We start from the raw sequence: 13577 nt of genomic DNA on the forward strand, positions 1-13577 counted from the left end.
CCCCCTTCATAACAGCCCTTATCAACGCATCCTTCAAATCAAGCTCAGTGCCTAGCACCCTCAAGGAAGCCTGGGTCATGCCACTACTAAAAAAACCTAATCTAGACCCCAATAACCCAACCAACTACAGGCCAATCACCACTGTTCCTTACATCCTAAAGATCTTAGACAGAGTGGCCTATCTGCAAATACAGAAGCACCTGGAGGACAACAACCTCCTGGGTCTCAGACAATCCGGCTTCAGGCCAAGGCACGGAACAGAGTCAGCCCTACTGGACCTAAAAATCCAGATGGACGAGGCAAAGGACAAGGGTAATCTAGCCATTCTCTTGCTTGTAGATCTATCAGCAGCCTTCGACCTCGTCGACCATCAGATCCTCACGGAACATCTGATGACTTCAGCGGCCTTCTCTAACCAGGCGACTGCCTGGATCCAGTCCTTCCTAGCCAACTGAACCACCCGGGTCTTCTCCCCGGGGGCCTCAGCACTCAATGTTCCCATCACATGCGGCATCCCTCAAGGCTCGTGCATCTCGCCGACCCTATACAAAATCTTCACTAAGCTATTGTTTGACCGCCTAGAAAACCTGGGTGTCACATGCACAAACTATGCTGACGATACCCAGGTTCTCATCACCCTACCAGGGTGCTACGACGAGGACTCCACCAGAATCAACAATCTATATTTGGAGATCCAAGCCTGGATGGCAGAGCACGGTCTATGCCTCAACGATGAGAAAACTGAGCTCCTTCTTGTCGGCTCCCAACCACGGCTAAACAAACTAGACCCCCGTTACGCGTCCATCAACATAGACGGTAACCTAATCACAGTTGCCAAAGAAATTAACACCTTTGGGGTTTATCTAGACTCTACACTCTCGCTAAAAAGACAGGTAAATGCCACAGCCTCATCCACAGCTTACACAAAGAAGCTTATCAACCCCTGCAAACCTTTCCTTTCTGCCTCCAGCTGCATTACTCTAGCCAGAGCGCTAGTGCTCTCAGAAATTGACAACTGCAATACACTCTTTCTCGGCACGTCAGAACGCAACCTGAACAAACTACAGATGCTTCAAAATAATGCCCTCAGAGCCGCCCTCAGTATCCCACGACACGCCCACATCTCCAGCATCAGGCAAGATGCACACTGGCTCCCTGTACGAGACAGAATCACTCCCAGATCCCTCGTCATTGTCCATAAATGCCGCACCCAAATACCTGGCAGACAAGTTCCACAATCACACATCAACTAGACCAACCAGAACGCCATACTCACATTGCCTTTCCATTCCCAAATTCTCCCTAACAAAAGCTGGTGGCGCCAGCTTCCCGGTCCTAGCTGCCAAACTATGGAACGCTATGCCACTAAACCTTAGAACAGAACCCTCTTTTTGGACTTTTAGAGCCAAAACTAAAACATGGCTTTCCAACAAAAACTCTGCTTACTGTACTTCCTCTCCGCATGTCCTTGTCGACCAGCTTGTAACCTGGTCTACCACACTTATCATTTTTATTTCACAGTCTGTATTGTATATTCTTGCCATGTTGTAACTGTATCTAAGTCTCCGGCACCCGGTTACCCCAGGGTTCGGCGCGCGGTACAAATAAAGAAACGAAACTAAACTAAACCGCGAATAAAAGGACTGCACCTTTTAATCGGGAACTCCGTTGCTGGTTTCATCCCTGTGAAGTGCAACGACTCCAAGTTTCCTCCTTGACGTGATCCTCCCTTCCCCTGGTCGGAACAATGAACTGCAATCACTGCCAGGAACAACTGCCCCCGCTGGAGCTTCCTTTCTCTTTAAGGTACTGTGTCCTGCCTGGCCTCCCTTTCTACAGATTGCTAAAGGTGACCCTTACATCCTTGGCTTCTATATTGGGTTGGCTCCAGACCTCTACCTATATCTTTTGAATCATCCCAACCTCTTTTGAACACTCTGCAAAGACTTTCAGTGCATTTTAAACCGTGTGATCCTGCGCACATTTCGCTTTGCTCCATTTAAAGTGGGCCTGGCCTATGAACTTTGGCTCTACAGTATAACCTGCCTTTCTCCCCTTGCTCTGAACTCTTAAAAGTGTTGGGAACTGTTTTATTTTATGCTCTGCCTTTTCTCTCCCTTTTTAACCTAAACTATTGGAGTGCCATCTAGCTTATACGCTCACTTCTGTCTTAACAAATAGTTGGGCTCTAACCCTGACATGTCTGATAGGTAAGTATCTACACCTCCCTAGATAACTAACTGTGTTTTAGATTACTTTTGATTGAGAGTGCTAGTGTATCACCTAAAGTGTCTTTTAAATAAATAACTATTTACTTTTTATACAAAGCTCTGGTCAGTGTTTGTTTGCTGTACTGTGTTTTGACCCTATTGTGTATACTCTGCATACTGCCCTACTCTTCTTGAGAGAAGTCTGACTGCTCAGCCACAGCTACCAGGTAAATCTGGGTGGTGCAGACTGCTACCAATTGGGTTTACTGCTGCTCCTGTAGTCTTAATCTTTTTGTAGTGTTCCCCAAGGGAACTGCACAGGATTCTGCCTAACATCTAGATGTAAACTGCGGTCTGTTTTGCGAAACAAGGGGGTACCATATTCACTACTGCCCTGTATTATGTCTTTCTACTGTAATAATGGTGCCTCAGTGAGATGGGGATTGGGTGGGAAAACAATTGAAACTTTTTCGGTAGAGAGTGGGGTGCGGCAGGGATGTGTGCTAGCCTCCCTCCTATTCAGCCTATACATAAATATAATAATTGAAGAGCTGTTAGCACGTGGCCTTGACACCCCAAAACTCAGCACATGTATATTCCCAGCACTCTTCTATGCATATGATGCAGTGCTGTTAGCCACCACCCCATGGGTTTAAGTCTTCATTGAAATATGTCAAGATCTTTCGATGGAACTTAACACAGAAAAAACCAAGGTGATGGTGTTTGGCCGTAAAAACAGTAAGGCAATCAATTTTAAGATTTTAATAGAAAAGTTTATTTTGGAGCAGGTATATTACTATGAATAACTGGGGATTAGGTTTACGAAAGTTGTTACTTGGACAGCTCAATCTGCTGAGGCAGTGACCACCCTAGAGAAGGATAGCAGTGGAATCCACAGTTTTTTTGACACACACAGGAAGGGTGCAATTTCCCCTGCCTTCAATCTATACAGAGCCCAGGGTTGGGCAGCAACCATTTATAGGGCAGAACTATGGGGTCACTCTGTTAGTGCACAAATCAATGTGGTTGATAACCATTCCGAAGAACACTACTCATGCAACCACTGGAGCTTTCTAAATACAGGGAGGCAATTGTGAGTCTGCAAAGTGTTCCTGGGTCAAACTCGCTCCCGTGGTAGCGGAGCATTCGTAAAGGCTTCGAGACCTTTAACTTACCAACTTTTGGACTGAGGCTGCTGAATTAACTATGAGCTTGAAGAAGGTGGCCCAAATTAAGTGTAGTGATGACCTGAACAGGAAAATGTATAGGGCATGTGCCGTATTAAAGACAGACCTACCATATTTATTGGTGAAAGGAAATGTGCGTTTTGAGCCCTTTTTAGACTGGATAACACCTGGGTATGCCCGAGCCCTGTATTTTCAACTACACACCAATACACTAAAAGTTTCCCTTTTTACAGCCAGGCGATCCAGCTTATCAGACACACAATGTAACATTTTTCGTGAACTTGAGGAAACATTAAAGCATTTCCTACTCATGTTCCCCGGGTATCTGGACCTCAGGAAATGCTGTCTTGCGCCACTTTTCAGGTTAAAGGTTGTAAGTCAAATCAAAACCACTGTATTAGTTTGTAAAAGTACTACTTATGTGAATGCTATCTATTTTATTGCATTGCTAAGAAGAGCGAAATCGGTGCTGCAGAATTGACACTATATATGCAACAAGGAATTTACCCTCTTTAAATAGTGTCAACCCTAAATGGTCTTTTAATTGCCATAATATGTTATGTCTTGTGTGGCTGTATATGAATTTTAAATCGGTTTTAATTATTTGTTCGAACTGTACAGTTGCTTTTATGTTTAATAATACTGAATAAAACTTGTTTGAACACTATTTTCCTTTTCTAAGCCATAAGGCTTTTCAGCGGTTCATCAACAGCAATGTTACCGGTTATCGAAAAGATTGGGCTTCATTATAAATTTGGGGGTCTGGAACTAATAGTCTGCCAGTAGGGGCACATTACTCCCGGAAGCACTGACCTACCGGCAGTGTTTTCACTGAAGTACCGGCACCGTTAACAACAGTGATGGTTCTTCAGGGCCCCCATTCCCGTGGAGTCCAATGGGAATCCACGGGAATGGGGATTTACCGTTCCTCTGCTGCCTATGATATTCTGGTAGCACCAGGATATTGGACTGCGGAAACGGTGGTACGGGGTCGGTGGTAGCCAGCCGTCTAGCAGCGTCTTTTACTGCCGACCTCGTAATGAGGCCCATTGGGGTTTCTGTTCTCATAATCTCTGCTCGGAGGACTTGCAAACAGCAGATCATTTCCTTCTGTAGGCATTAGAGTATGTTTAAAAAGGGTATCCAGTGATTTTACCGAAAACCTTTTATTCAAGGCATTTTTTTTACTGAAGCAAATTCACCGAAAAAAGGCTGCTTTGTAAAAAATATTTCTGATGCTTGTTAATCTGCTTAGAATCAAATGCTGTGCATATGGTCGGACATCCAGTGGTAACCGCGGTGGTATTGCATCTTTTCTTTCGGGGACCGAAAGGGGACGTCAGCATAGAAGTGTCTGGAACGCTATCCCTATCGTTACGTGTAGTGTACCCAAAAACCCTCACTTGCCGAGGTTCCTCAGATTGTTTTTTTTCTGCCCAGATAACTGGTCGCCCTATAGCAGAGCTCTTACATAAGAGACATTGTTTATCTTAAACCGACATGTTGGTTATTCCCCCTTTAAGTCTCTTCGACGGCAGGAACAACTTTGACGAAGACTGCGGGGGATTTGTCTATGGCGGTGGATTTCGGCGCCTAAGATCCGGCAGCTGAAGCATTCACGTGGCCGGGCCCTCTGGCCGGCCTTAACAGTAGGGAGAGTGGGGTCAGGGTGGCCATATCTTCGTTATGTTCTTCCTCTTTCCCCCTCTTTACCCTCTAGGCCTGGTCATCTTTGTTTACACCTTTCTCTATGGAAAGGACTCCATTTAGGTTCTGCCCTAAGTGTAGGGTCAGATGCCCGTGGAAGGCCGAGCACGGGATGTGCATCTCCTGTCCCCCTTCAGATCACGACGAGAAGCAGTGAGCTGCTTGTAAACTCCTTCGGCCTAAGACCCTTAAGGAGCGCTGTGTAAATCGGTGGGCCGCTTACGGTATGTCGCGGGGGGAACCCTCTTCCGCCACTGCCACACCCGCCGAAAGTGACTGGGGCACCTCCGATGACCAAACATCCGTTGCGGATGTGATAGACCTCGAGGCGGACACTTCTAGGTCCGCCACACCTTTCCCCGACCCTTCAAGACCTGACACTAGTCTTGCTTCAGGGACAACACCCGGCGACAGGGGCGTACAAAGAATGCATTACACTAAACACACAACCCCTCCACCTATTTCAACGGGTACGTCAAAAAAGGTGAAAGCGCCAGCAGGGCCGTCTAAAATTCTGGCAGATTCCTCTGATCGTTCAGTTCAACAGCCTTCCCCGCATCCACAGCAGCGTTTTGCGACTGGGCATTCCAAAATAAACAAGGGCGCTACCCCTAAATCAGATTTACACGTCAAAGTGCTGAATTTCGACTGTCCCTAAAGGCCAGGTAGGCCCAAAATCTATGACTAGGCCTCAAGGCGAAAAACCTACAGCTAGGCCCTCTAACGCCGCGGTAGGTGGTAAATCTACCGCTAGACCTTCGGACCCACTAACTCACGCCGATTCGGCAGTGATTGAACACAGTATCGCAAGAATTACTTTGGCGGTCGGGCTGATACCTATTCCTTCGAAAAACATGGGGCAGGCCGCGGACAAATCTAGCCATGGTGCCCCGATTCTCGCAAGACCTACGTGGACAGTCAGGAGCCTCTTTCCAACACCCTGAGTGACAAATTTTGGCGTCATGGGGCGGAAGACAACGTTTTTCCACCCATAGGCCCTTCTGGTTCCTCTAAGTGGACAAGGGAGAAATTTGAAAGGTGCATGGATCGTCTTGAAAAAATTATCAATTTTTCTGAACATCCTTCCCCGAAAAGATCTTGTGGAGAACCTAATCTTAAATCGGCTTCACGTTTCCAAGAAGATCAGCCCTCGGTCCCCGTCCATCGTGAAGACATCGTCCAGATGGATACTTATCAGGACATTTACAGTGAAGCTGAAGAACCTTCCTTCCTGCAGGATTACAATGCGGACCAGGTGGATGCCACGGACAATTGGGAAGAAACCCAGCAAGTGGGGACGGACCCGTGGACGCTCCCCCAACAAGATCAGTACACTGATGTTCTGTGCCTGGATTCTCCTCCGTCCACCCTGGCTCGCCAGGCCTCGCCTGTAGACGACCAAATGGCCTTAAATGCCATGTTAAGGAAGGCAGCATATCACTTCAAATCACTACTCAAGAAGCGGTACCCGAGCAGGACTTTGCAGAAGACATTCTCCAGGAGAAACCCCCCTCAAGCCAGGCCATTCCCCTCCTTAATTTGGTTAAAAGGAGATTGCCCCCCCCTCCCTGGTGTCGCCAGCTCAGACCCGGGCAGTTAACCCAAGAGTAGAAAAGTTATTCTTCGGACCCTCAATACATTGAAGGGCACGCCACCCCCGACTCCCTTGTAGTGACTACCACCCGGCAAACGGGCAGGAGTACCCCTTGCTACTGGGGAGGCGGCTCTGGATAAAGAATCCAAGAAGTTGTATGCCTTAGGTAAGCGGGTTACCTCGACTGCTGCATATACCACACGCATAGCAAATAACACTACGCTGCTGGCGAGTTATGCAGACGCTCAATGGAACCTAGTACAGGAAGGTCTCCAAAAGGTCCCAGAACGCGTCAGGTCCAAGCTTCTCACCATTGAGGCCGAAGGCAGGCAAGTAAACCAGAATGTAATAAAGAACACTATGGACACTGCTGAGACAGCAGGCAGATCTCTAGCCCAGGGCACTTTACTTAAGCGTCACGCTTGGCTTTGTAACTCGGGGTTCAAGCCTGAGACACAGGCCGCTCTCATCAACAAACCCATTGAAGAAACTAACCTTTTCAGAAAGGCGGTCGATGAGGCCCTGGAAATGACCAAAAAAGAGCATGAGACTCTTAAGTCCCTGCAACAGATTACTCAAAAACCTTCCCCCCCAAAGGGGAGGTAATTCTCGTCGGTCCTTTCGAGGGCAGTCCCGTGCGAGTCAGAACAACTATAGCACGGGAAACTTTAATGCTGGACAAACATCAGGAAGCCCCGCATACTACCCACCAAGGGGTCAGTGACGCGGCAAAGCCATAGGTTGAGGCCCCAATCCTAGAGGAGCCGCAGCCTCTGGTCAGAAATGACCATCAGATCCAGGTCCTCTCCCATGTCACCCCGGTCGGGGGACGTTTAACATCTTTCCTCACGGCATGGGAGGGGATAACTTCAGACCAGTGGGTCATAAAGACGGTCGCCCATGGGTACTGCGTGGAATTTGCCCAACCTCCACAATCGAGACCACCGCGCTCACGGCGCCTCTCACCGGACCATCTGGAGATCCTGAATCAAGAGTTGGAAGCGCTGCTGGGAAAGCACGCCATAGAAGCCGTCCCTATTCTTCAGGTAAACAAGGGAATTTATTCAGTGTTCTTCCTTGTACCTAAAAAGGACCTCACCATGTGCCCTGTTCTAGACCTGCACCCTGCGAACAAGTTCATAAAACCTCAAAAGTTTTGCATGGTAAAGCTACAGGATGTGATCCCACTGTTGAAACAGGGGGACTACATGGCAACATTGGACATGAAAGATGCATACTTTAATATTTCAAGGTTGCCAGCGCACAGGAAATCTCATGATAGAGGACAGGCATTACCAATTCAAAGTGCTACACTTTGGTAAGGGTGTTTACAAAGATCCTGGTAGTAGCAGCAGCACACCTGCGCAGACTATCCGTCCCGGTTTACCCTTACCTCGACGACTGGCTCATAACAGGGGACTCGTACGACACATGTTTTTTGAACACACAAAAGACAGTAGACCTTTTGTTCAGTCTGGGTTTCTCTATCAACGAGAAAAAATCCAGTCTAGTCCCCAGTCCAATAAAACAATTTCTGGGAGCTCTAATCCGGATGAAAGACGACCTCGTCTTCCCCTCCAACGAGAGGGTTCAGAACATGCAGATCCCTCAATATGTAGCCAGTCGCGAGGTGACGGTGCGCAAAGCCATGCGTTTGCTAGGAATGATGGCCTCATGCATATACTTGGTTCCCCATGCGCGGCTGCGCATGCATCCCATGCAAGAGTGGCTCAACAGCCAGTGGTGTCACGCCAGCGGACAATGGGAAGATCTGGTAGTTGTCTCGCCAGCCCTCGTTCTCTCTCTGCAGTGGTGGTCAAGGGAAAACCTCTTGAAGGGGAAAACCTTCACCACCCCTGCAGTGGAAGCCACTCTCACGACAGACGCATCTCTCACAGGGTGGTGGGCTCACCTGCTTCAGCAGACAGCGCATGGAGTGTGGTCCCCACAAGTAGCATCCAACCATATAAATTTACTGGAGCTATTAGCAGTGTTCAAGGCATTAAAGGCCTTTCAGATGCGACTACAACGGAAGACAGTGCTGATTCTAACAGACAGCACTACAACCGTGTATTACCTGAACAAACGGGGGGCACACACTCTCCAGGGCTATCCAAGCTGTCCCAAAATATTTGGATGTGGGCAAGATGTTTCTGTTGTCCCAACATGTTCCAAGGGAACTCAATCTTCTGGTAGACGTGCTCAGCAGAGATTTCCCTCTGCCCATAGAATCCGAATGGTGTCTGCACGAAGACATTGTGTCCAACGTCTTTGCAGAATGGGGCTTCCCAGAGATTGACCTGTTCGCGACTCAGGAGAATGCCCAATGCCAAGACTACACCTCCAGGTACCGAGGGGAACAGTCTCTGGATAACATGGTCAAGGAAATTTGGGTACGCTTATCCCGCCCGACTCTCCTGCTCAACAAGATAGTGCACAAGATGCGCCAGAAACCAGTTACCATGATACTGGTGGCCCCCATGTGGGCCCGCCAACCCTGGTTCGCTCATCTAATGGGAATGTTCCTCTTCCCACCAGTAAAACTACCCTGTCCGTACAACATGTTGTCTCAGGACAGGGGGGAGACCCTACACCCATACCCACAAACTCTGAATTTAGCAGCTTGGCTCCTGAGGTCATAGAGTTTGGACACCTACAGCTCCCTCAGAGGTGCATGGACATACTCAGGGAAGCTAGAAAACCTAACACCCGTTATTGCTATGCCAGCAAATGGAAACATTTTGTCATCTGGTGTAATACAAATGGCGTCAATCCCATCGATTGCTCACCCACACACATTGTGCTGTACCTAACCCATTTGTTGGACACTGGGTTGGTCTTCAATTCCCTAAAGGTTCATTTGGCTGCTCTTTCAAACTACACCACATCACAACAAAAGGTGTTGTGGTGGAGGATACCGGTGATTAAGGCCTTTATGGAAGGGGTTAAGAAGATTTATCCTCCCATTTCTCACCCAGCTCCTGGATGGGATCTAAATGTGGTTTTAACCAGGCTCATGGGATCTCCCTTTGAGCCAATGCATAAAGCAAGTCTAAAAGACCATACTTGTAAAACGGCCTTCATAGTGGCTATCACTTCTATCAGAAGGGTTAGCGAACTACAGGCCCTTTCTGGGCTAGACCCCTTTGTTACAGTCCACTGGGTTAAGTTAGTTCTGCGCACACATCCCAGATTCGCGCCTAAATTTATCTTGAAGTTCCATGTGAACCAATCGATTGAACTACCTACCTTTTTCCAGAATCGCAATAGCATGGCCGAAAGAAGCCTACACACACTAGATGTGCGCAGGGCAGTCATGTTCTGCCTGGAAAGAATGAAACCACTGAGGAAAACAAACCAATTTTTCGTTTCAGTGGCAGCTCGTAGAGAGGGGGGTTCCTGTCTCTAAATTAGCTATCTCAAGGTCGATTGTCAAATGCATCACACTATGTTACACTCTTGCTAAGCGAGAACTGCCCTTCAAGCCTAGATCACATTTTACTCAGGGCACTAGGGCGCCCATAGCATTCATTGCAAATGTTCCCCTAGAGTTCATTTGCAAAGCGGCAACCTGGAGTTCTGTACACACCTTTACAAAACACTATTGCCTAGACACTCATTCTAGGTCTGATTCTCAGATGGGACAAGCAGTACTAAGACATTTTTTCTCTACTGTTCCTTCTCACAACCCACCTACAACTCCGGGTACTGCTTGCTAGTCTATGCACAGCATGTGATTCTAAACAGATTAACAAGCATAAGAAGACATGCATTACTTACCGTAATAGCATTTCTGATGATTGTATCTGCTTAGATTCAAATGCGCCCTCCGCGCTTGGGGTGCAAGGAACATAGACCTCTTACTACTTTCTCTCTTCGTGTACTCACTCACAATAGCCCTGGGCTCCCTCATGGTATAAAAAATACAATCGGAGGGACCTCGGCGTGTGAGGGATTTTGGGTACACTACACGTCACGATAGGGATAGTGTTTCAGACACGCCTATGCCGACGTCCCCGTTCGGTCCCCGAAAGACAAGATGCAATACTACGCGGTTACCACTGGATGCCGGACCATATGCACACCATGTGAATCTAAGCAGATACAATCATCATAAATGCTATTACGGTAAGTAATGCATGTCATATATATGGGGATAGGTAAGGGATTAAAATTGGTGGGGAGAGGCTTAGGGGAGGTATAAACCTAGGGGAACGAGGGCTAAAAATTAAAAATTAATACAGTATTTTGTCTGTGAATTTGCTTCGAGCCATTTTTTACCGAAAAACAAGTTTTCGGTAAAATCACAGTAAACCTTTAAAAAGGACATGGTTATTATTTGTAGTTTCTCATTATTATTGCTTAAGGCTTTGTCATATGTAGTTGTTAATTAGAAAAACATCCTTTCTTGCCTGATCACTCCCCCGCACATGTGCAAAATCTATCTAATTCCTTTTTTATTTTATTTTGTATTGGTAATTTAGTTTAATAAATTAAACCTTTCCACTAGTTAAAACATCTGATTCTCAAACACACCATTTTTAGTTTTGCCTATTAGGTGGCACATAAAAGCTGAAACTGTTGCATTTGAGTACAGCTAGGAGGGAGATGGCACTTGTTGCTTGGTTATTTGCCCACCCAGTGACTACCCATGGCCAAACTAATTCCTATGGCCATTTCTGCCCAGTACCTGCCCGCCCATACCCAAAACACATCTTCCTGGGATCTCTTTGAGCTATTTTTGTCAAGCAGTAACAGCATACTTTGTTCTATTATGTCTAAAACTGTATGCTGAGAGTCAATGGCTTAATTGCTGCTGTCAAATGTACTATTGGTGTAATGAAAACGGTGTATCCAAGTGGGCCTACAACACTTGATCTAAATCTGTTCCTTGCTAAAAAGTCCTATTAAAAAAACATTGATTAAGCTAAACTGACTTTCTTAAACTACTCACGCCTGACACAGGGCAGTATGAGAACCATCAAGTAATGTGATGTCATTTGACTATACGATTGCCTAGTTTAAAATGTGCTAATCTCGACATGTTTTCTGGGTACAAGAACATGGTCTGATTTGAGATTGAGCAGCTTTAAGCCGGCAGTGCCCATTTTACATCATCATTGGATTTTATTGAGTGATTGCATTCTTTACGCATAATCCTTTTATTAAGCAGCCATCACTTTGTTTCCCAATAAATAAGCTGTTTGCAATGAAATCTAAAAATGTCTTAATCACGCATGACCTTCGTCACATGACCATGTTTGGTAATAATTGGTCTAAGCGTTTTGTGGACAATGGGTTAGAAAAGCCACAGTATTGATTTTCAAACGAGAATTCATTATTTAAGCAATACAATAAGCCCCGAGCGGGGGAGGAGGGGTATTACCACTTCAGGTGATTCCCTAGGGCCCATAGTTAAAAGCCTGAGCGAAGCACGTAAAATCGGGGTACGAAAAACATTTTTTTTCTGTTGCGAAAGGCACCAGTGTTTTGCAACAAAAAATATTTAAAAACCTGGCCGCTAGGGAAGGGAAAACGTACATGACGACCATTGAAAACAAAAAAAAGTAAACTAAATGGCCGACCATTGAAAACAAAAAAAAGTAAACTAAATGGCCGCCATGCAAAGGGAGAAGGGACTAACATGGAAAAGGAGAAGGGACTACAAGTAGCCCCTTCTCCCTTTCCATGGTGGCCATTCAAAAATAAAGAAAAAAGTAAACACAAAAAGTGGCTGCCATGGAAAGGAAGAAGGGACTACATGTAGTTTGTTCTTTCTGTCCATTGTGGCCTATTGCAGATCGTGAGCTGACACGCTGGGGCCAGAAGTGTTTATAGCGCATCTGCACCCAAATAGCAGGTAAGTGAGGGGGGGGTTAGAGGCACTTGCCTTATTCCCTGGCGAGGGGAGATGGCGGCCGCCAGCCCTGAGGAGTCTCAGGGCCACGAGATTTCCGTCTAGTAACGCCTGTGTTCTGAGCCTCCCCATTGGCTCGGAGGCCACCACACAGCCCTAGCTGGGTACTAATAATATGTAACTATGATTGTTACTGTGCTAACTGGGACATATGCAGTGGCAGCTTTCAAAAGCTAAATACTTCCACTTTCTTGATTATTTCATAGTTTAATACAAAAGTATATTCTCCTTGTTGTGCAATCAATCCGTAGTTTTTCTAAGCCTACACACACCTTTCTCTGTGACTGACGGCTTTTTAAGTGCCCATATTTCATACCCTTGCCTTTCCTATAACTTGTCCTGAAATATTTAGTAACTCCTTTTATTTTCAGTTTGCTCTGTTTTAGACAATGGAGTCGGGGGCGATAAAGGGTGAAAGTGGCTAGGAGCAAATCGCGTTATACTACCCTAAACATTGATTTGCAGATGGGGACAAATCAAAACGCTTCCAACATTGAAGTCTGAGCTCATATATTTAAGTCTACTGATGTGGCATGAAACAGGAATATCAGAGCTCTCAGGTTTCCCATGACCATGCGTGAGAAGGCCGTCCAGTCCGCATAATAATGGGAAATACGATTTAGAGTAAGATTGCCCAAACATTTTTAAGTTTTGGTGATTAGGTGGTGCTTTAAGTGCTTCCTACAAACCGTAACAATTTAGATGAAGTGTGATGCGAGAAGAGTGATAGGACATGATGAGGGACTACACACATGTTATGGGTATTGTTTGGATTTGTTTACACCCATTTACCACCCCTGGCCATGCTAGTCCCTATGATCATTCTCAACCAGTACCTTCACCTCACATCAAGAACCTCCTGCCCATAGAATTTCTTTAAGCAAGCGCTGTGCTTTTAAGGGGAAGCCCATGTTATTCCTCAGCAGTCTTGCATTAGATAATTGCATATTTGCAACTATAAT

Source organism: Ambystoma mexicanum, chromosome 6q (genome assembly GCF_040938575.1).
Source record: "Ambystoma mexicanum isolate Mex_15411 chromosome 6q, UKY_AmexF1_1, whole genome shotgun sequence".
In the NCBI taxonomy this organism is placed as follows: Eukaryota; Metazoa; Chordata; class Amphibia; order Caudata; family Ambystomatidae; genus Ambystoma; species Ambystoma mexicanum.